The 22,003-nt window shown below is 41.9% G+C and overlaps 1 pseudogene; it reads right to left on the reverse strand.

Annotated features, from left to right (window-relative positions):
• Nucleotides 1–1,187: 1,187 nt before the first annotated feature.
• LOC137324007 (leucine zipper transcription factor-like protein 1 pseudogene) lies at nt 1,188–3,065 on the reverse strand (annotated as a pseudogene).
• Between the last annotated feature and the right edge of the window lie 18,938 nt (nt 3,066–22,003).

The following is a 22,003-nucleotide window of genomic DNA, read 5'->3' on the forward strand; positions in this document are numbered from 1 at the left end:
TATTTATTGCCCATCCCTAGTTGCTCAGAAAAGACAGTGATGGGCCTTCTTTTTGCAGTCCTTGTGGTGATGGTACTCCAACAATGGTGTTAGATGGAGAATGATAGGATATTGACCCAGCAACGATGAAGGAACGGCGATATCCTTCTCAGTGGTGGAGGTTGCAAGGAAAGTAATCTTGATGAGTTGCTGCAGTGCATCCCATAGATCCTACATACTGCAGCCTCAACACTCAGGTGATGGTGCTTTTGTAAATTTGTAATATTATAATTTTCTGATTTTTTTTACATTTTCACATTTATATTATTATTATATTTATTACTACTAAATACTTTGGATTTTTTTTGTATATAAGATGCATAACAGGCTGCACCGGGAGACAACTGTAACAATGACAGGTGCACCAAATGCTGACCCTGATGTTTGTTGAAACTTAGAGAAGCTGTGATGTCGCTACCAATGAACAGCAGATTTCCTGTTGTCTACAGCATGCTCCAGCCACCATGATTCAGTTTGTGATGGTGAAATCTGCATTTGAACTTTTGCAAACAAGTGGCGGGATTCCAGCCAACACTTTCTGGGAAGGAATTCCACAGACGGAGAAATGGTGTGCGATCCTGTGAGACTGGCATTCTGTGCATTTACTTTGAATTGATGCAGAATGTAGAGGTGCAGATGTAATAGTTCTTGAGATCCTGTCATAAACATGGGGCTATGCAACTTTTGTGCAGTTTCAGTCAATGTTTTTAGAGCATTACCAGCCCTATCACATTTCTCTGATATTGTAAACCATCCTTATTAGGTCCACTGGTCTGCATAGTGTTAAAATGTACTGAGCCCAGCAACAGGAAATGGGTTCTCTGAAGCCAAAGGTTAATGTGGAATTTGTTACATAAGGGTCCCCCACACACCTGCAAGATCTTTGACCTTCCCGCCCCCAATCCCTAACTTCGCCCCTGTAACATTCAATAACACCAGCAGCTTGGTGAAAATGCATCTTGACTAATTCCCAGTATTGTTACTCTGAACCAGATCCAGGCAACAAAGGGGCACAGCACCAGGACCAGAACGTGGGCGGTGGCAGATTTAGGAATTTCTGAAGCAGCAATGTGAGCATTGAAATTTATTTTCTACAGTGGTCATGGAGTATGTCTCCTCACAATACATTTTGTATTTACATAATTCCTTCACTTTTTGGTCAATATTTCTTTCACATTTCAATGGGCAGTAGTTTCCTGGAACTTCTTATCCAACTCCTCTTCAACCATTAATGTAGCTTGAGTGGGTCAAAATTGTTGGAAACTGGATTACCCTCCAAAGTTTTCTGTTTTTCGGTGTTCACACTCAGTCTTCTCAGAATTAGCATTCAATGATGCAACAGCTTCTCAAGACCAGTAACTTCCTGAATTTTTAATTGAGGTTTTTAGTTTTCTTAAACTTTTTCCCAAGTCTTTAAGAGCTTTCTCTAGTCTGGATTTTTCATCCAATACACTTATAGCCCATGCTTCTAGTCTTAAGTCTGACTTTTAGCTTGCCACTCTCATCTTGTATCCTTGTAATTTCCTTGTTGTCGAGTCCAGGCACTAACCTCCTTCATTCAATGGAGCAAGTTTTGCTTTATTGGTTTCTGAACTTTATCACTTTCTTTTCTGATGAAGCAATTTCTGCCTTTTCAAATTCTGCCACTTGCTCCAACAGTTTCCAGTTTAGAAATGTCAGTCATAACTTTTGATACCATTTTTCACCCTGACAGAACAGCTGACCTAGAAGTACTGTAGAAGTCACAGCTGACTGTTGGCATGCCTCCCTAACTCAGCAATCTCCCCAGCCTACCAGCAATTCACCCACCTGGCATCTCTGTCAACGATGAGAAAACTGTTCCAGTGACACTCAAAGACGTTGAAAAAATTTAGCACTTAGAAAATCAGAATATGATTAGATCGAGTCAACACGGTTTTATGAAAGAGAAATCATGTTTGACAAATCTATTAGTTTTTTGAGGGTGTAACTAGCAGGGTAGATAAAGGGGAACCAGTGGATGTAGTATATTTGGATTTTCAAAAGACATTCGATAAGATGCCACACAAGAGGTTGTTACACAAGATTCGAGCTCATGGGATTGGGGGTAATATATTAGCGTGGATTGGAGATTGGTTAATGGACAGAAAACAGTGGGTAGGAATAAATGGGTCATTTTCGGGTTGGCAGGTTGTAACTAGTGAGGTGCCACAAGGATCAGTGCTTGGGCCTCAGCTGTTTACAATATATATCAATGGCTTAGATGAGGAGACCGAGTGTAATGTATCCAAGTCTGCTGACGATACAAAGCTAGGTGGGAAAGAAAGCAGTGAGGAGGATGCAAAGAGTCTGCAAAGGGATATAGACAGGTTAAGTGAGTGGGCGAGAAGGTGACAGATGGAGTATAATGTGGGGAAATGTGAAATTACCCACTTTGGTAGGAAGAATAGAAAAGCAGAATATATATTAAAAGGTGAGAGACTAAGAAATATTGGTCTTCAGAGAAAGTTAACATGTAGGTACCACAAGCAATTCGGAAGGCAAATGGTATGTTAGCCTTTATTGCAAGGGGGTTGGAGTATAAGAGTAAGGAGGTCTTGCTGCAATTATATAGGGCTCTGGTGAGACCACACCTGGAGTACTGTGTACAGTTTTAGACTCCTTACCTTTTCTTTCTCAATTTTTAGCCCATCCAGTATCTTAACTATATCTTCCTTTACCTAGACTCTGGCAGCATCTTCTTCCTTGGTAAAGACTGATGCAAATTACTCATTTAATATCTCAGCCATGCCCACTGCCTCCATGAGTAGATCTCCTTTATGGTCCCTAATCGACTCCACCCCTCCTCTTACTACCAGTTTACTGTTAACATGTCTGTAGAAGACTTTTGGATTCCCTTTTACGTTGTCCGCCAGTCTATTCTCATACTCTCTCTTTGCCCCTCTTATTTCCTTTTTCACTTCCCCTCTGAACTTTCTATATTCTGTCTGGTTCTCACTTGTGTTATCAACCTGACACATGTCATATGCACCTTTTTTCCGCTTCATCTTACTCTCTATCTCCTTTGTCATCCAGGGAGCTCTGGCTTTAGTTACCCTGCCTTTCTCCCTTGATGGAACGTACCTTGTCTGTACCCAACTCGTCTCCTCTTTAAATGCCGCCCACTGTTCAATTACAATTTTGCCTGCCAATCTTTGATTCCAATTTACCCAGACCAGATCTGTTCTCATCCCACTGAAATTGGCCCTCCTCCATTTAAGTATTTTTACTTCAGAGTGGTCAGAGTCCTTATCCATAGCTATTCTAAACCTTATGATGCTCTGATTGCTGCTCCCTAAATGCTCCCCCACTGACACTTGCTCCACTTGGCTTATTTTACAAAGATACAGCTCTCTCTGAGTCTCATGGTTTATTGAAATGTCCACAGAGTGAAATGCTAGTGGGCTGAGTAGATTGCTGAGTCCGAGAGATATATAAATTGTTGGCTTTCGGACTCAGTTCCCTTCTATTCTATGAAGCTCTGATCTCCCACTATTTCATTCTCTTGTCACTTCAATCAGCTGTGAAACTCATTTGTTCTACTGACTCATTTGTTCTAAGACTTGCATTTATATAGCGCCTTTGATGACCTCAGGATATGCCAAAGTGCTCCACAGCCAATGAAGTATTTTTGAAGTACTGTCACTTGTAATGTAGGAAACACACAAAGCAAGATCCCACAAACAACAATGAGCTAAACGACCAGATAGTCTGCTTTTTAGGAGTTGGTTGGGGTTTAAATATTGGCCAGGGCACCAGGAAGAACTCCCCTGCTCTTCTTCGAATAGCGTCGTGGGTACTTTTACATCCACCTGAGCTTAAAGTCTCATCATGAAATAAGGCACCTCCGGCAGTACAGCACTCCCTCAGTACTGCAATGGAGCGTTAGACTAGATTATGTGCTCAAGTCTCTAGAGTGGAGCTTTAACCCCTGACCTTCTTTCTCAGAGGTAAGAGTGCTACAAAGCGAGCCAAGATAGATGCTTAGGAGCTGAATCTCACAGCTGTCTGTTCTGTTACAGGCCTCCCCAATTTGATGCTCTCCCCATTATTTCAGTCAGCCAAAACAGTGAAAGTATTAATGAATGTTGCCAGTATCTGCATTGGTAGACTGCTGTGGCCATCGGTGGCACTAGCAAATGGGAACGGCCTAACAACAAAGTGCTGCTATAAAATACCCAATAATGTATGAACTGGAACATACCCACTTTAACCACTGTAGCCTGTCACTTGTCTGACCAGCCTGCCAGTTAGAATTGCAATATTCTATCACTATCAGGCATATGCTTTGAAGTTGCCCACAGTGATATCCCTGTGTTTCAGTGTTTAACTTTGTCTCTGTAGTCTTATATTGCATAATGCCAGAGGCTCATACAGGTGCTTGGACACCTTGTGTGATTTTTATTAGCCTTCTTCTCCTACTAGTTATAGAACACAAATATAAGATAAGGGGGTTGGATCTGTCCATCTCCTCAGAGAAACTAGTGTCCATCCAGGTCCTAACTCAAGTCTCATTCATGAGCCACTTACTAGCGAAGAGTAACTGAGGTGGTTTCCCATTGCCTCGGGAGTACCTTCTCCCACGTGGGCTGCAAACAAGGCTAAAGACCCCCACCTCCCCTTTACAATAGGTGTCCACCCACACCCATCAGATGCAAGTATCACTGCTGGACATCAATCCAGTATTCAGAGCTGGTGCTCCAGTTTCTGCTCGCTGGGGCTGTTGGGAGTGGGGCCTGAACCCAACCCTTCTGACTCAGAGGCAGGAATACTACCACTGAGCCAGTGGTCAGTCCCTCCAAATGTGAGTATCCTGCTGGATGTCAACCCAGTATTTAGAGACCATATTCTAGTCTCCACTCGCTGGGTCTGTCTGGAATGGGGCTCGAACCCTTCAATTTCTGACTCAGAGGTGGGAATGTAACCACTAAGCCAAAAGCTCACTCAAAATTACTTTATCCATTACAATTTAATGTCATAGTAAATTCAGTTCCTTTTGTCCAGAAGCTACAAACATTTTTGAAGACTACTTCCACATTTGCCTTATCTAGTGTAGACAAGATTCTAATGAAATATTGTTTATTTTACATTGGGAGCTTTGCCTACGAGATCAACTGAGTTTCGTTTAATTTAGTACAATGAGTGAAAAGAACTTGGGTAATTAAGCTAATGTTAAAAGTCTGGAGGGTGTAATTAAAAGATATTCATCTACATAAGCAAAAAAAATGCTATTTTAAAAGTAACTACCAACTTTTTAATGAACAATACAGTAAGGGTTATAGGTAATAAAAACAGAAAATGCTGGAAATACTCAGCAAGTCAGGCAGCATCTGTGGAGAAAGAAACAGTTAACATTTGGGCCAGAAATCGCTCCCAAAATAATGGAGGAGCTCAACAGCCCTCTCAGTTTTTAGTGGTGAATTGAAGAAGCAAGTTCCCCCGTTTGCACAAGCACAGTAAAATACGGAAATCATGCTCCTAGTGGTTCGCTGGCGATATGACAGCTTCGAATTAAAGGGACATCACACACTGCAATCAAAGAAATCATTGAAAAATCGCAAACTTACTTTTCTGTCCAGCTGGAAAGTAACTGATTACCCCACCAAACAGATACACTTAAAAATACCAGATCTGAACTAAATTTTAAAATCACAGTTAGTCTTAATGACTGCCAAACAACTAAAAATTAGCTTTTAAAAATGTGGCGTCTCATATTACTCCTTATTTTAATAGTTTTTGGGCATTAAAAAAATATTTAAATTTAAAAATTATTTTTTTTATTTTTCCCTTCTGTGTCTTTAATTTAATGCAATTATCTCTTTGGCTTTTTATTTTTTAAAAATTGAAATTTTTATTTTCAATGACAGCCAGAATACACACTTTAAATGAATGAAGTCTGCTTGCCTGCTTGAGCAATGCAGCCTGAATCTGTGGGCCTGACTTCTCCTCCTGATAGATTTTGTGGGTGTGTTTTCTCCTCACAGACGTTTCTAGCCGCGCGGCAACTCACGCTGTTCAGAGGCTGGGTTGATAGCGCACATTTTGTTTAAAGTTCAAATTCAAGCAATTGGACACCACAGAACCCACAGTAAGTATTTATGTTAATTAAATTCACAGGATCTGCAGTGAGCGTTGCCTCGCCGCTCTGCACGATTTCTGGCCCAACATTTCAGGTCAATGACCTTTCGTCAGAACTGGAAGAAGTTAAAGATTTAACAGTTTGTAAGCAAATGACCCTGACCTTCCGGTTGCCATTTTAATTCTCCGTCCCACTCCCACTCTGACCTCTCTATCCTCGGTCTCCTACACTGTTCCAATGAAGCTCACGGAAGCTCGAGGAACAGCACCTCATCTTTCGATCAGGCACTTTACAGCCTTCCGGATTCACCATTGATTTCATTAACTTCAGATCATAACCACTGCTCCCATTTTTTTTGGACAGCAGATGCTGGTAATGGTTCTGCTGTTGCCATTTACAGCTCCTCTCGACCCATCTTTTGTTTCTTTACCTGTCCCATTACCACCCTCCTCGCCTTGCACCATCGTCCCTTTTGTCATTTAATCACTCCAGCCCTCCACCCCATCACAGACCTTCCCTTTTGTTCTTTCCTCCCTTCCCCCTCGCCTTCATCCCCCCCATTGCTGGCTCTGTACTTGCTTAAAAACTGTTAAACCTTTAACTTCTTCCAGTTCTGATGAAAGGTCATCGTCCTGAAACGTTAACTCTGTTTCTTTCTCCACAAATGCTGCCTGTCTTGCTGATTATTTCCAGCATTTTGTTTTTATTTCAGATTTCCAGCATCCGCAGTATTTTGCTTTTGATTAAGGGTTATAGGTATGTTTATTTAAGTAATTAGGCACTTGAAAACATCACTAACAGAAAACAATATTTTAATAATTATATTAGCTTTAATGCAATGCAGTACTGTTGAATATAGCATGAGCAATTTAGAAGATGTTAGTATTACAGTAACTGGGATGATGAAGCAATGTGCTGCATTAACAAAGGGGTAAGAGACAGGTTCACACCCGCAATTCACCAGGTGGCACGATCCTGGTCTCAGCAGGGCAGTCAGAGGAAGCTGCCATGTAAAGTCTAAGCACTTCTTCACAGGGATAAAGGGGAAGCTGAAGGGTGTGTCGCCCTGGGTCACTTCTGCACCTCCTATTAGTAGATTACAGTGGCAGAGAGCTAGGGGCACACTCTCTGGCATGGGGGATCCAAATAAAAAGGAAAGCAGATTCAATAGTAACTTTCAAAAAGTAATTGGATATATATTTGAAAAGGAAACATTTGCAGGGCTATGGTGAAAGAACGGGAGAGTGGAACTAATTGGATAGCTCTTTCAAAGAGTTAGCATAGGCACAATGGGCCAGATGGCCTCCTTCTGTGCTGTAAGATTCTATGACTCTATGAGAAATACAATCAAAAATGGAACAAAATGGAGCAAATGGGTATGTCTTTCTCTTTGTCACCTCTTTGTCTGTCTGTCTCTCTCTCTCTCTCCCTCTCTCTCTCCGTGCAAATGGTGCATAAACATATGCTCTGTAAATTTGTCCACTGACTGAAAATTGTTAGAACATTTTAGTGTTTCAACAGTAGGAAATTGTTATAGCATAAGAAGATTTTGGAAAGTTCCAGCCTCCGATTCCAGCCCAACTCCAACCCATTTCCCTGGGTCAGGAGTCATCAAATATACATGGTGGGCTTCTTGTGAGATTCTCGCTGCTGAGAGGGAGCCTGCCATTGGCCCCAAGGGAAGTTCTGATGGTAGTGCAGCGGAATGACCACTGCAGCACCCAAAGAGGGGAGAACAGAATAAATGAGGCAGAACCCCTCCAGGGACCAAGACCCATACAGGTAAGTCACCGGGGCTAGATTGGAGGACGACAAGGATGCTACAAGGCCATTTCCCTCCACTGAGGGAGCCAAAGACCCCTTCCGGAGCCAACTGCCACCTTACACCAGGCAGCCCTGTGAAGCGGCAGTAAGAGGAGTGGATGAGAAGGAAATCCTCCTGGAACTCCTATAGGAAGAGGCCAATCATGTTGCGAAGAAGAGTAGTAAGCCTGAGGATTGGGAGAGTTTTAGAAACCAGCAAAGGATGACCAAAACATTGATTAAAAAAAGGAGAAAACAGAATATGAAAGTAAACTAGCAAGAAATAAAAATAGATTTTAAGAGCTTCTACAAGTATGTAAAAAGGAAGAGAGTAGCAAAAGTAAACGTTGGTCCCTCAGAGGCTGAGACAGGAGAAATTATAATGGGGAATAAGGAAATGGCAGAGACATTAAACAAATATTTTGTATCTGTCTTCACAGTAGAAGACACAAAAAACATACAAGAAATAGTGGGGAACCAAAGGTCTAATGAGAGTGAGGAACTTAAAGTGATTATTATCAGTAAAGGAAAAGTACTGGAGAAACTAATGGGACTAAAAGCCAATAAATCCCCTGGATCTGATGGCCTACATCCTAGGGTGCTGCAGAGGTGGCTGCAGAGATAGTGGATGCATTGATTATGATCTTCCAAATTTCCCTAAATTCTAGAATGGTCCCAGCAGATTGGAAGGTAGCAAATGTAACACCACTAATCAAGAAAGGAGGGAGAGAGAAAACAAGGAACTGCAGGCCAGTTAGCCTGACATCAGTTGTCGGGAAAATGCTGGAATCCATTATTAAGGAAGTGGTAACAGGGCACTTAGAAAATCATAATATGATTAGGCAGAGTCAACATGGTTTTATGAAAGGGAAATTGTGTTTGACAAATTTATTAGAGTTTTTTGAGGATGTAACTAGCAGGGTAGATAAAGGGGTTTCAGTGGATGAAGTATATTTGGATCTTCAAAAGGCCTTTGATAAGCTGCCACATAAAAGGTTGTTATGCAAGATAAGAGTTCATGAGGTTGGGGTAATATATTAGCATGGATAGAGAATTGGTTAATGGACAGAAAGTAGATAAACAGGTCATTTTCAGGTTGCCAGATTTTAACTAGTGGAGTGCCGCAAGGATCAGTGCTTGGTCCTCAGCTGTTTACAATCTATATTAATGACTTAGATGAAGGCACTGACTGTAATGTATCCAAGTTTACTGACAATACAAAGCTAAGTGGGAAAGTAAGCTGAAAGGAGGACACAAAGTGTCTGCAAAGGAATATAGATAAAGTGAGTGGGCAAGAAGGTGGCAGCTAAAGTATAATGTGGGGAAATGTGAGGTTATTCACTTTGGTAGGAAGAATAGAAAAACAAAATATTTTTTAAATGATGAGAAACTATTAAATGTTGGTGTTCAGAGAGATTTGGGTGTCCTTGTACAAGAAACACAAGCATGCAGGTACAGCAAGCAATTAGGAAGGCAAATGGCATATTGGCCTTTATTGCAAGGGGGTTGGAGTACAAGAGTAAGGAAGTCTTACTACAGTTGTACAGGGCTTTGTTGAGACCACATCTGGAGTTCTATGTAGAGTTTTGGTCTCCTTATATAAGGAAGGATATACTTGACTTCGAGGCAGTACAACAAAGGTTCGCTAGATTGATTCCTGGGATGAGAGGGTTGTCCTCTGAGTAGAGATTGAGTAGAATGGGCCGATACTCCATGGAGTTTAGTAGAATAAGAGGTGATCTCATTGAAACCTACAAGATTCTGAGGGGGCTTGACAGGATAGATGCTGAGAGGTTGTTTCCCCTGGTTGGAGAGTCTAGAACTAAGGGGAATAGTCTCAGGATAAGGGGTCAACTATTTAAGACTAAGATGAGGAGGAATTTATTCACTCAGAGGGTTGTGAATCTTTGAAATTCTTTACCCCAGAGGGCAGTGGATGCTGAGTCGTTGAATATGTTCAAGGCTGAGATAGGTAGATTTTTGGACTCTAGGGGAATCAAGGGATATGGGGATTGGGCGGGAAAATGGAGTTGAGGTCCAAGATCAGCCATGATCTTATTGAATGATGGAGCAGGCTTGAGAGGCCATATGACCTACACCTGCTACTATTTCTTATGTTCTTATGTTCTTATGGGACTCAGCCCTGCACCCCCCCACCCACCACCACCATTTGCAGGGCAGGGATGGAGTGGCCAGCAGTGGTTCCAGTGGGGGCAGGGGCAGGGAAATCCTGGTCGGGGTGGTGAGGCAGTGTCATTTTCTGCCGCCATGTCGCACGATTCCAGAAAGGATCAGAAAGGGTTTTACATTCTTTCAATTTCTGAATTCCATTTGTTTGAAAGACGGCTAACAAATAATTCTTGATAAGTGCTGAATAGTGTCATCAAGATCCTATGCATGAATCAGATCAGGATATTCTCTCTCAATTGGGATGTACAAGACATTTCCTTTGGGTCTATTGCCAATTAAATCTGTCCTGTTTAGTGATATGGCATATCGTTTCTTTTGCTGAATTCAAATGTGAACTTTTCATCTGCCTTTCTATCAAACACCAGAATTTTAAAAATACATTCAATGGAAGATGTTTATCTTACTGCTTCACAGAATGAACAATTGTAAATAGCATAAATAAAGTAGTCATTAAAATAAAACTTTGTTTCAAATTTTAGTTTCGAGCTAAAAAAAAAGGTTTCATAAAGACGGTAAACCTCATTGTCACGGCTCCCCACTTGTTCCCGGCAGTATGTTTCACATCTGACTCCTCACTGCAATTGAGAAGAGTAGGGAAAATTGCTTTTGAATGATTCTTGTCTTTGCTCTGCAGGATATGACAGGTTTGAAGAATAGGTTCTTTCCACATACCCACCTTTCTTGCACTAGAGGCAAGTGAGAGCAGTGATAAGTGACAGGGATGAAAAATGCCCCACTGCTGTTGGGCTGTGAGAATTTGAAGGGTTTACAGTTTTGACAGTGTGTATAGGCAGGCAAAGAGAATTACAGGTGAAGTATGACAGGCATCTGCTGGTCCTGAAAAAAAAAACAAGATACTGAGAGTTTGAAATTATGAAGTAAAACAAACTACTTAACTAGAAACAATGCAACAAATAGCACTTCAGAGAATAAATCAATCAATCAGCCGAGATATCATTGATCATTGCAGCTGGCAGCCCCATCTTTCATTCTTACTTCTATATTTTTTTGGAGACCCTAAAAATATTATTGTATCTATGACTACTTTTATAGTGAAAATAGGCAAAGCTTGTTTGGAATAGTCAATTCTACAATGGAACAATGAATAATTCATATTGCAAAGTGAACAGAGAATATAAAGGTCTAAATAATTAGCTGTAGAAGGGGCAACTGCTGAGGATTATGTTTTTTTGTTGTTGACCACAGCACAATTTTATTTGTTTTTAAGAATCCTGCTTTGCGGTCAAATATATGTGGAAATAATATGGAAATATTTCCCAAGCATAAAAAGTCTCCACCTTCCAGTCATTGTCCATAAGACATATTTGGGGCAGCCAAGATAATAATTAAAATTTAATATTCTTGAAACAAAACCATAATTAAAGTAACCAACTGGGAGTGTTTTTTAAGGATGATTAATTCTTTCAGGGCTATCCTATGAAGTAATTCAATTAAAAGCTACTAATGTTTAATGTTTTGATTTGTGTTGTTTGAAAAAAAAGACTGATATTTCAGAGAAACTGCTGAACAAGGTGCTTCGCACCAACTCAGTTTGAGTGGAAATAGATTAGTGCCAGCAGTAATGCAACATGATACCTGAATCACCTGTCAATTCCTGGCCAAACTGGCATATATACCTTCCGACAAGGGGTCTGTAAGTGGCTGGGAAGATGTGCATGAGAGCAGTTCACATTGATTTGCCCTTCAGTTTTCTTTCTCTTTCTTCCAAAAGACTGACTGCACATTTCCATTCAACGCATTTCCAAAAAAAGATTGGGTGAGATGAGGAACTCATGGGGGACAAGAGGAAGAAGCTGTACCCCCCCCCCCCCCACTCCATGGCATGCTGTATCACGAGGAATGTCACTCTGCCCTTTTTGATAGATTGTAACAATGTTTTTGCACCACTTCCAAAAAAGGCAACTACTATTGCACCTCTTTAGTAAAAGGAGCTATATTTAAAGAGACATTTCTGCATTTTCTTCTGGAACTGTTCTGCAACAACCCGATTTTACACAATGACTTGTTAGAAAAAATATATTGAAAGGTCGCTTTAAAAAAAAACTATTGAAGTTCTCAGGGTGTTGGATTCTGTTAAAGCAATATAGCAAAAAGACCATTCTTGGAATTTGTGGTGTATTGGTTCATCTTTTGCTCCTTTGCAAACTCACGGATTTTTAGCTACTTTGCGTCACTGTGATTTATGGGATCCATTTAAGTTACATTCACATATAAAAATACCTTTTATGTAGAATGTGAGGGGAGTTTTACCAAAGGAAAAAAGTATGATTGGCATTACTATTGACACGGGCCGAAAGCTTGTCTGTTATAAACATGGTTGCAATTCCTGTAGCTTCTACCAGGTGGAGCTAGGTAGAGCTAGAAACAATTAATAATGTAACAGCGCACTCTTGTGGTTGCCTTTCTACTTCTTTCTTTCGAGCTATATTTTCATGATGAATGCATGGTGGGTCTTTTCTTTCTTTCCCCCAATTTTCACTGCCAATTTTCTCTCCTCCTCTTCAGAAGGCATTTTCTTATCTTTCTTTTAGGGCCGTTCATAATTCCCTAGTTGAGATGATGGGCAGGTGATATACTTCCAATTATCCGTTTGTGTTATCCTTCAACAATAAGTTAGAATCATCGAATCATAGAATGGTTACAACACGGAAGGAGGCCATTTGGCCTCGAGTCTGTGCTGGCTCTCTGCCAGAGCAATCCAGCTGGTCCCAATGCCCGGCCCTATCCCCGTAGCCCTGCAAATTTTTTCCCTTGAAGTACCTATCCAATTCCCTTTTGAAAGTCTGCTTCCATCACCCATTCTGGCAGTGCATTCTAGATCACAACTACTCGCTGTGTAAAAAAATCTTTTCTCATGTCGCCTTTGGTTCTTTTGCCAATTACCTTAAATCTATGTCTTCTGGTTCTTGACCCTTCCGCCAATGGGAACAGTTTCTCTCTATCTACTCTGTCCAGACCCTTAATGATTTTGAATGCTTCCATCAGATCTCTCAACCATCTCTGCTCTAAGGAGAACAACCCCAGCTTCTCCAGTCTATCCACATAACTGAAGTCTCTCAACCCTGGAATCACTCTAGTAAATCTCTTCTGCATCATCTCTAAGGCCTTCACATCCTTCCTACAGTGCAGTGCCCAGAATTGGACACAATACTCCAACTGTGGCCAAACCAGTGTTCTATAAAGGTTCATCATAACCTCCTTACTTTTGTACTCCATGCCCCTATTTATAAAGCCCAGGATCCCAAATGCTTTCTTAAACACTTTCTCAACCAGCCCTGCCACCTTCAATGATTTGTGCACATATACCCCCAGATTTCTCCGTTCCTGTACTCCTTTTAGAATTGTACCCTTTAATTTATATGGCCTCTTCCCATTCTTCCTACTAAAATGTATCACTTTGCACTTTGCTGCGTTGAATTTCATCTGCCACGTGTCCGCCCATTCCACCAGCCTGTCTATGTCCTCTTGCAGTCTATTACTATCCTCCTCACTGTTCACTCCCCTTCCAAGTTTTATGTCATGTGCAAATTTTGAAATTGTGCCCTGTATACCCAAGTCCAAGTCATTAATATATATATAAAAAAGCAATGGTCCTAGTAACGACCCCTAGGGAACACCACTGTATACCTTCCTCCAGTCCGAAAAACAACCGCTCACCACTACTCTCTGTTTCCTATTACTTAGCCAATTTCGTATCCATGCTGCCACTGCCCCGTTTACTCCATGGGCTTCAACTTTGATGACAAGCCTATTATGTGGCACTTTATCAAACGTCTTTTGGAAGTCCATATACACCACATCAATTGCATTGCCTTCATCGACCCTCTCTGTTACCTCATCAAAAAACTCAATCAAGTTGGTTAAACACGATTTGCCTTTAACAAATCTGTGTGGCTTTCCTCAATTAATTCCTTAATCAATTTCCTCAACTAATTAGAAGATACAATAGAGTGACTGCAGGTGACTTGCCCTCATTCCGCCATGTAGAGAAATGCTTGGTCTTTTCCACATGGTTCCTTCTGCTGCTATATAGGAGGATAAAAGCCCTCTGTTTGAGGAATTAAAGAAACAAGCTTGTATCCTAAAATGCTGTGAGTGTTTAGTACAGTGTAAAAGTGTATTTAAGTATAGGTCACAGTGTCATTCAACAATTACTGCAAGAGTTTATAGTAGTGCGATGAATGAACACATTAGTGAATGGGGGGTGACAGCCAGGGGAAAGTACTGTCAGCGAGGGAGGGGCAGAGGTGGTTTCCCATTCAACAAGGGGGGGCAGGAGTCAGTGCGTAATTTGCCTTCAGTTATGAAGGAGGGAGAGACGGGGTGTGATTGTTTTCTCGACAAGAAGTGGGTTCGGGGATGGCGGGGGGGGATTCCAGTCGTCAGGAGAGGGTCTTTGCGGTGATTTTTCCAAATCAGTGTGGAATGGGTTCAATCTTCAGGTATCAGTTTCCAATGGGACATTTTTAATTCAATGGATGGTTCTTTGCACGGCGGTATGAACTTTCAATTTTTGGTCCAAGCACCGTAATTCATCCTGTTTCCAGGTTTGGATTATGAGCTTTATTCTGTTTCCCAATATTTTGTATCATAACATTCAATATGGGGTTCCTTTGGCATTTCGGTGAGACATCTTTTTGTAGGCTGCTTTCAGTCATGTTTGGCCATGATTGCATTTAAGCTGGTATTTTGACTAACATTACTTGTCATGGACAAGCATCTGATTTTTTATCTATATCTATTGCTCGTGTCCTTACAATTACAATCAATTGGAGACTTTTTTAAGTACCTTTCCTTTAAAAAAAATTCCCTCTTGCATGATCCCAAAGGTTACATCTTTATTTTTGCTTCAGATTGTCCTGACATGTAATTTTGTGTCATGTAACATTATACTCACTGTACCAATTAACAGTTGCAACACCTTTGGAAGGTTGTCACCGTGCACTGTTTTTAAAGAAATGGCTGAGTGCACTGGATTCAGCAAAGGCTATGGGCACCGACAACATCCCAGCTGTAGTGCTGAAGACTTGTGCTCCAGAACTAGCCGCACCTCTAGCAGAACTGTTCCAGTACAGCTACAACACTGGCATCTACCCGACAATGTGGAAAATTGCCCAGGTATGTCCTGTCCACAAAAAGCAGGACAAATCCAATCCGGCCAATTACCGCCCCATCAATCTACTCTCAATCATCAGCAAAGTGATGGAAGGTGTCATCGACAGTGCTATCAAGCGATACTTACTCACCAATAACCTGCTCACAGATGCTCAGTTTGGGTTCCGCCAGGACCACTCAGCTCCAGACTTCATTACAGCCTTGGTCCAAACATGGACAAAAGAGCTGAATTCCAGAGGTGAGGTGAGAGTGACTGCCCTTGACATCAAGGCAGCATTTGACCAAGTGTGGCGCCAAGGAGCCCGAGTAAAATTGAAGTCAATGGGAATCAGGGGGAAAACTCTCCAGTGGCTGGACTCATACCTAACACAAAGGAAGATGGTAGTGGATGAGAGAGGCCAATCATCTCAGCCCCAGGACATGGCTGCAGGAGTTCCTCAGGGCAGTGCTCTAGGCCCAACCATCTTCAGCTGCTTCATCAATGACCTTCCCTCCATCATAAGGTCAGAAATGGGGATGTTCACTGATGATTGCACAGTGTTCAGTTCCATTCGCAACCCCTCAGATAATGAAACAGTCCATGCCTGCATGCAGCAAGACCTGAACAACATCCAGGCTTGGGCTGATAAGTGGCAAGTAACATTCGCGCCAGACAAGTGCCAGGCAATGACCATCTCCAACAAGAGAGAATCTAACCACCTCCCCTTGACATTCAACATTTGGCATTACCATTGCCGAATCCCCCACCAAAGATTTAACTGGACCAGCCACATAAATACTGTGGCTACAAAAGCAGGTCAAAGGCTGGGTATTCTGCAGCGAGTGACTCATCTCCTGACTCCGCAAAGCCTTTCCACCATCTACAAGGCACAAGTCAGGAGTGTGATGCAATACTCTCCACTTGCTTGGATGAGTGCAGCTCCAACAACACTCAAGAAGCTCAACTCCATCCAGGACAAAGCAGCCCGCTTGATTGGCACCCTGTCCACCACACTAAATATTCACTCCCTTCACCACCAGCGCACTGCGGCTGCAGTGTGTACCATCTACAGGATGCACTGCAGCTACTCGCCAAGGCTCCTTCGACAGCACCTCCCAAACCCGCGACCTCTACCACCTAGAAGGACAAGGGCAGCAGGCACATGGGAACAACACCACCTGCACATTCCCCTCCAAGTCACACACCATCCCAACTTGGAAATATATCGCCATTCCTTCCTCGTCGCTGGGTCAATATCCTGGAACTCCCTACCGAACAGCACTGTGGGAGAACCTTCATCACACAGACTGCAGGGTTCAAGGCGATGGCTCACCACCACCTTCTCAAGGGCAATTAGGGATGGGCCACCAATGCTGGCTTTGCCAGCGACGCCTATATCCCATGAACGAATAAAAAAAAATGTAATAGATACTTTGAGTAATTGTTAGAATGTTATATTAATCTGGATTACTCGTGAAGTTTACTGCTAATTTTATTTTGATGTTATCGCATGCTGAAAGTGGCTCTAGAGTATGCTCACACAGATGGTTTCCATCCCAGGGTTTTAAAGGAAGTAGGTGAGCAGATTGCAGATGCCCTAACTATAACCTTTCAAAGTTCTCTAGATTCATGAACTGTCCCTCTAGATTGGATAATTGCACATGTCACTCCACTTTTTAAGAAAGGAGAGAGAGGGAAACTGGGGAATTATAGACCAGTTAGCCTAACATCTGTTGTGGGGAAATTGCTGGAGTCGATAATTAAGGATAGGGTGACTGAACACCTCGAGAATTTTCAGTTAATCAGGGAGAGCCAGCATGGATTTTTGAAAGGTAGGTCGTGCCTGACAAACCTGATTGAATTTTTTGATGAGGTGAATCAAGTCGTGGACAGGGGAATGTCAGTGGATGTTATTTATATGGACTTCCAGAAGGCATTTGATAAGGTCCCACATAAGAGACTGTTAGCTAAGTTAGAAGCCCATGGAATCGAGGGAAAAGTACAGACTTGGTTAGGAAATTGGCTGAGCAAAAGGCGACAGAGAGTAGGGATAATGGGTAAGTATTCACATTGGTAGGATGTGACTCGTGGAGTCCCGCAGGGATCTGTCTTGGGGCCTCAATTATTCACAATATTTATTAAGGACTTAGATGAAGGCATAGAAAGTCTCATATCTAAGTTTGCCGATGACACAAAGATTGGTGGCATTGTAAGCAGTGTAGATGAAAACATAAAATTACAAAGGGATATTGATAGATTAGGTGAATAGGCAAAACTGTGGCAAATGGAATTCATAGAGTCATAGAGTCATAGAGTTATACAGCACGGATAGAGGCCCTTCGGCCCATCGTGTCCGCACCGGCCATCAGCCCTGTCTACTCTAATCCCATATTCCAGCATTTGGTCCGTAGCCTTGTATGCTATGGCATTTCAAGTGCTCATCCAAATGCTTCTTGAATGTTGTGAGGGTTCCTGCCTCCACAACCCTTTCAGACAGTGAGTTCCAGACTCCAACCACCCTCTGGGTGAAAAAGTTCTTTCTCAAATCCCCTCTAAACCTCCCGCCTTTTACCTTGAATCTATGTCCCCTTGTTATAGAACCCTCAACGAAGGGAAAAAGCTCCTTAGTATTCATCCTATCTGTGCCCCTCATAATTTTGTACACCTCAATCATGTCCCCCCTCAGCCTCCTCTGCTCCAAGGAAAGCAAACCCAATCTTCCCAGTCTCTCTTCATAGCTGAAGCGCTCCAGCCCTGGTAACTTCCTGGTGAATGTAGACAAATGTGAGGTCATCCACTTTGGATCAAAAAAGGATAGAACAGGGTACTTTCTAAATGGCAAAAAGTTAAAAACAGTGGATGTCCAAAGGGACTTAGGGGTTCAGGTACATAGATCATTGAAGTGTCATGAACAGGTGCAGAAAATAATCAATAAGGCTAATGGAATGCTGGCCTTTATATCTAGAGGACTGAGGACTGGAGTACAAGGGGGCAGAAGTTATGCTGTAGCTGTACAAAACCCTGGTTAGACTAATTAAAGAATAATCAGTTTTCCTTGAAATCATTTTGCCAGTTGAATTTGTCAAACTCAATAAGACCAAATGTGACTGGAGCACTGTGAGCAGTTCTGGGCACCGCACCTTCGGAAGGACATATTGGCCTTGGAGGGAGTGCAGCGTAGGTTTACTAGAATGATACCCGGACTTCAAGGTTTTTTTTTTATTCGTTCATGGGATGTGGGCGTCACTGGCGAGGCCGGCATTTATTGCCCATCCCTAATTGCCCTTGAGAAGGTGGTGGTGAGCCGCCTTCTTGAACCGCTGCAGTCCGTGTGGTGACGGTTCTCCCACAGTGCTGTTAGGAAGGGAGTTCCAGGATATTGACCCAACGACGATGAAGGAACGACGATATATTTCCAAGTCGGGATGGGTGTGACTTGGAGGGGAACGTGCAGGTGGTGTTGTTCCCACGTGCCTGCTGCTCTTGTCCTTCTAGGTGGTAGAGGTCGCGGGTTTGGGAGGTGCTGTCGAAGGAGCCTTGGCGAGTTGCTGCAGTGCATCCTGTGGATGGTACACACTGCAGCCACTGTGCGCCGGTGGTGAAGGGAGTGAATGTTTAGGGTGGTGGATGGGGTGCCAATCAAGCGGGCTGGTTTATCTTGGATGGTGTCGAGATTCTTGAGTGTTGTTGGAGCTGCACTCATCCAAGCAAGTGGAGAGTATTCCATCACACTCCTGACTTGTGCCTTGTAGATGGTGGAAAAGCCATGGGGAGTCAGAAGGTGAGTCACTCGCCGCAGAATACCCAGCCTCTGACCTGCTCTCGTAGCCACAGTATTTATATGGCTGGTCCTGATAAGTTTCTGGTCAATGGTGACCCCCAGGATGTTGATGGTGGGGGATTCGGCGATGGTAATGCCATTGAATGTCAAGGGGAGGTGGTTAGACTCTCTCTTGTTGGAGATGGTCATTGCCTGGCACTTATCTGGCGCGAATGTTACTTGCCACTTATCAGCCCAAGCCTGGATGTTGTCCACGTCTTGCTGCATGCGGGCTCGGACTGCTTCATTATCTGAGGAGTTGCGAATGGAACTGAACACTGTGCAATCATCAGCGAACATCCCCATTTCTGACCTTATGATGGAGGGAAGGTCATTGATGAAGCAACTGAAAATGGTTGGGCCTAGGACATTGCTCTGAGGAACTCCTGCAGCAATGTCCTGGGACTGAGATGATTGGCCTCCAACAACCACTACCATCTTCCTTTGCACTAGGTATGACTCCAGCCACTGGAGAGTTTTCCCCCTGATTCCCCGATTAAGTTACGAGGAGAGATTACACAAATTGGGGTTGTATTCTCTGGAGTTTAGACGGTTAAGGAGTGATCTGATCGAAGTTTGTAAGATATTAAGGAGAACGGATAGGGTGGATAGAGAGAAACTATTTCCACTGGTTGGGGATTTTAGGAATAGGGGGCACCGTCTAAAAATTAGAGCCAGACGTTTCAGGAGTGAGATTAGAAAACATTTCTACACACAAAGGGTGGTAGAAGTTTGGAACTCTCTTCCGCAAACAGCAATTGATACTAGCTCAATTGCTAAATTTAAATGTGAGATAGATAGCTTTTTGGCAACCAAAGGTATTAAGGGATATGGGCCAAAGGCAGGTATATGGAGTTAGATCACAGATCAGCCATGATCTTATCAAATGGCAGAGCAGGCACGAAGGGCTGAATGGCCTACTCCTGTTCCTATGTTCCTATGTGGTATCCTTTTATTCTTTGGTTCTTTATTTTGTAAATATATTTGTAAAGAAGATCCTTTGCCTTGTGCCAATTATTAATTTATTTCAAAATATTGTACAAGAATATATTTTCCAGTCACATTTGGTCTTACTGAGTTTGACAAATTCAACTGGCAAAATGATTTCAAGGAAAACTGATTATTCTTTAATTAGTGAAGCATCACTATTGTCCTTTAATGAAAATAAAGATTGATTTTGTGAGTTGATGAAGTTTGAACAAATAGCTCTCAGGCCTTAACATTGCACGACCTACCACTCAAAACAGATATATAATGGACCAGAATGCTGAATCACCCCTGTAGGAGAGTTGCTATATCTATTCCCAAAGATAAAATTTAATTTTAGAACAAAGCTATAGGGTTAAATGTAACAGCTCACTAAATCACAATCAATTTTAAAGACTTGATTACTTTTTCATCTGGCCCAGAAAGACCAGCATTCAATTATCTGCTATGAAAATGAAAACTTCGAAACAGTGCCCAATATTAATAGAATGCCAGATGAATCAAGTAATCCCTCTGGATTCTAATACTACACATATGGATTTAACAGGATGTGGAATTTGATTTCATTTTAGTGCACTGGCAGGAACACTTTACTTTCTTTGAGTTTGGATGTATGACAACTAATGGACAATTGAACGATCTAATGAAAATGTACCTGTAACAATGCTGTTGAATCAATTATCTTAATTGGCACATAAGTGCTATAAATAACATAGAGTGGGTTAATTCAGCTTTGGAATGTGTGAATTCAAGTGTTTATGGAAAGAAACCACAGGTTGTGAAAACTCACTGATGAAGCCCTGCAGGTTATTGTGGATGTTCTGAGAGGATGAGAAATGTTCTCTTGAGGGTGGAAGAAAAACCTACTAATGAGTGCAAGGCAACTGCGTGGTAAGTGAATGAAGGTTTTGCCATTTGTCATACATGGAAGGATGTCTGGTTGCTTAACATGATAGTTTTTTCCAATGAGGATTTTACATGCATAATTTGTATTATGTAACTATCCTCCACTCATTGCATTTTGCTGGAGAAATCACCCTGCTTTTATCGAGAGAAGTTGCTGTTGTCCCAGTCATGAGTTCTGTTTGCTGTGGTTCATGGAGACTTTTTTTAAACAAACTCTGTAAATAGACTTTGTTTGCTGAGTAAACAGATTGTTTGCTGTGAGTCCTGCCTTAATCCTGCCCCGCCTCCAACTCATTGGCTGACAGAGTGGTGTTAACTGACATTCTCTACATTTTACACTAATTTGTCCTATTATTTTCTGTTATATGATTTTTTTGGAGTCACCTTTAAATGCTATTTTTGTAGTCATTGAAAAAAGGAGCTACTGCAATCTTTACCCCAATAAAATTTGAGTCATTCTGGTTATTATTCTTCAAAAATCCTTCATGTTTAGCTTGTAGCAGCCACTGCCTGTGCACAATCTATTTGTGGGAACTGGTGGCAGAAGAATAATATAAAAGCAAATATCTCCGTTCAATGGTTTAACTATCAGACAAATTGAATTCAACCAACCCTTGCTCTGTCAGTTTACATTTGTTAACATTCCACTAAATTGCTCCAGCCACTAAAATACAACTTTATTTTCAACTTAATTGATCTAATTAGTACTTAGGATAAAGGCCCTATATCCTGATTGATTTATAGAACAAACTACTTGGCCTGTGTCTCATTGTTTTTGGTCTCCATTTTAAAATTTGATCAGGAAAGATAGCTTCCATTTTAACCATCTGTCACGGGATGAAAACTCTACTTTTGTTACAAGGACAGAGACCATGTTGAGCTCATGCCAAAAATTTTCATTTTTCAGGATGTAAAAAGATGTCTCTAGACAAATACATTAGAATAACCCCAAATCCTACTGGTCAACCAGATTAGAAACATTATGCAGACCCTGTTGGCACGCTGCCACTGAATGTCATGTCTCAGACATCCAAATTCTCGCACT

The sequence above is a fragment of the Heptranchias perlo genome, chromosome 7 (assembly GCF_035084215.1).
Source record: "Heptranchias perlo isolate sHepPer1 chromosome 7, sHepPer1.hap1, whole genome shotgun sequence".
NCBI lineage: Eukaryota > Metazoa > Chordata > Chondrichthyes > Hexanchiformes > Hexanchidae > Heptranchias > Heptranchias perlo.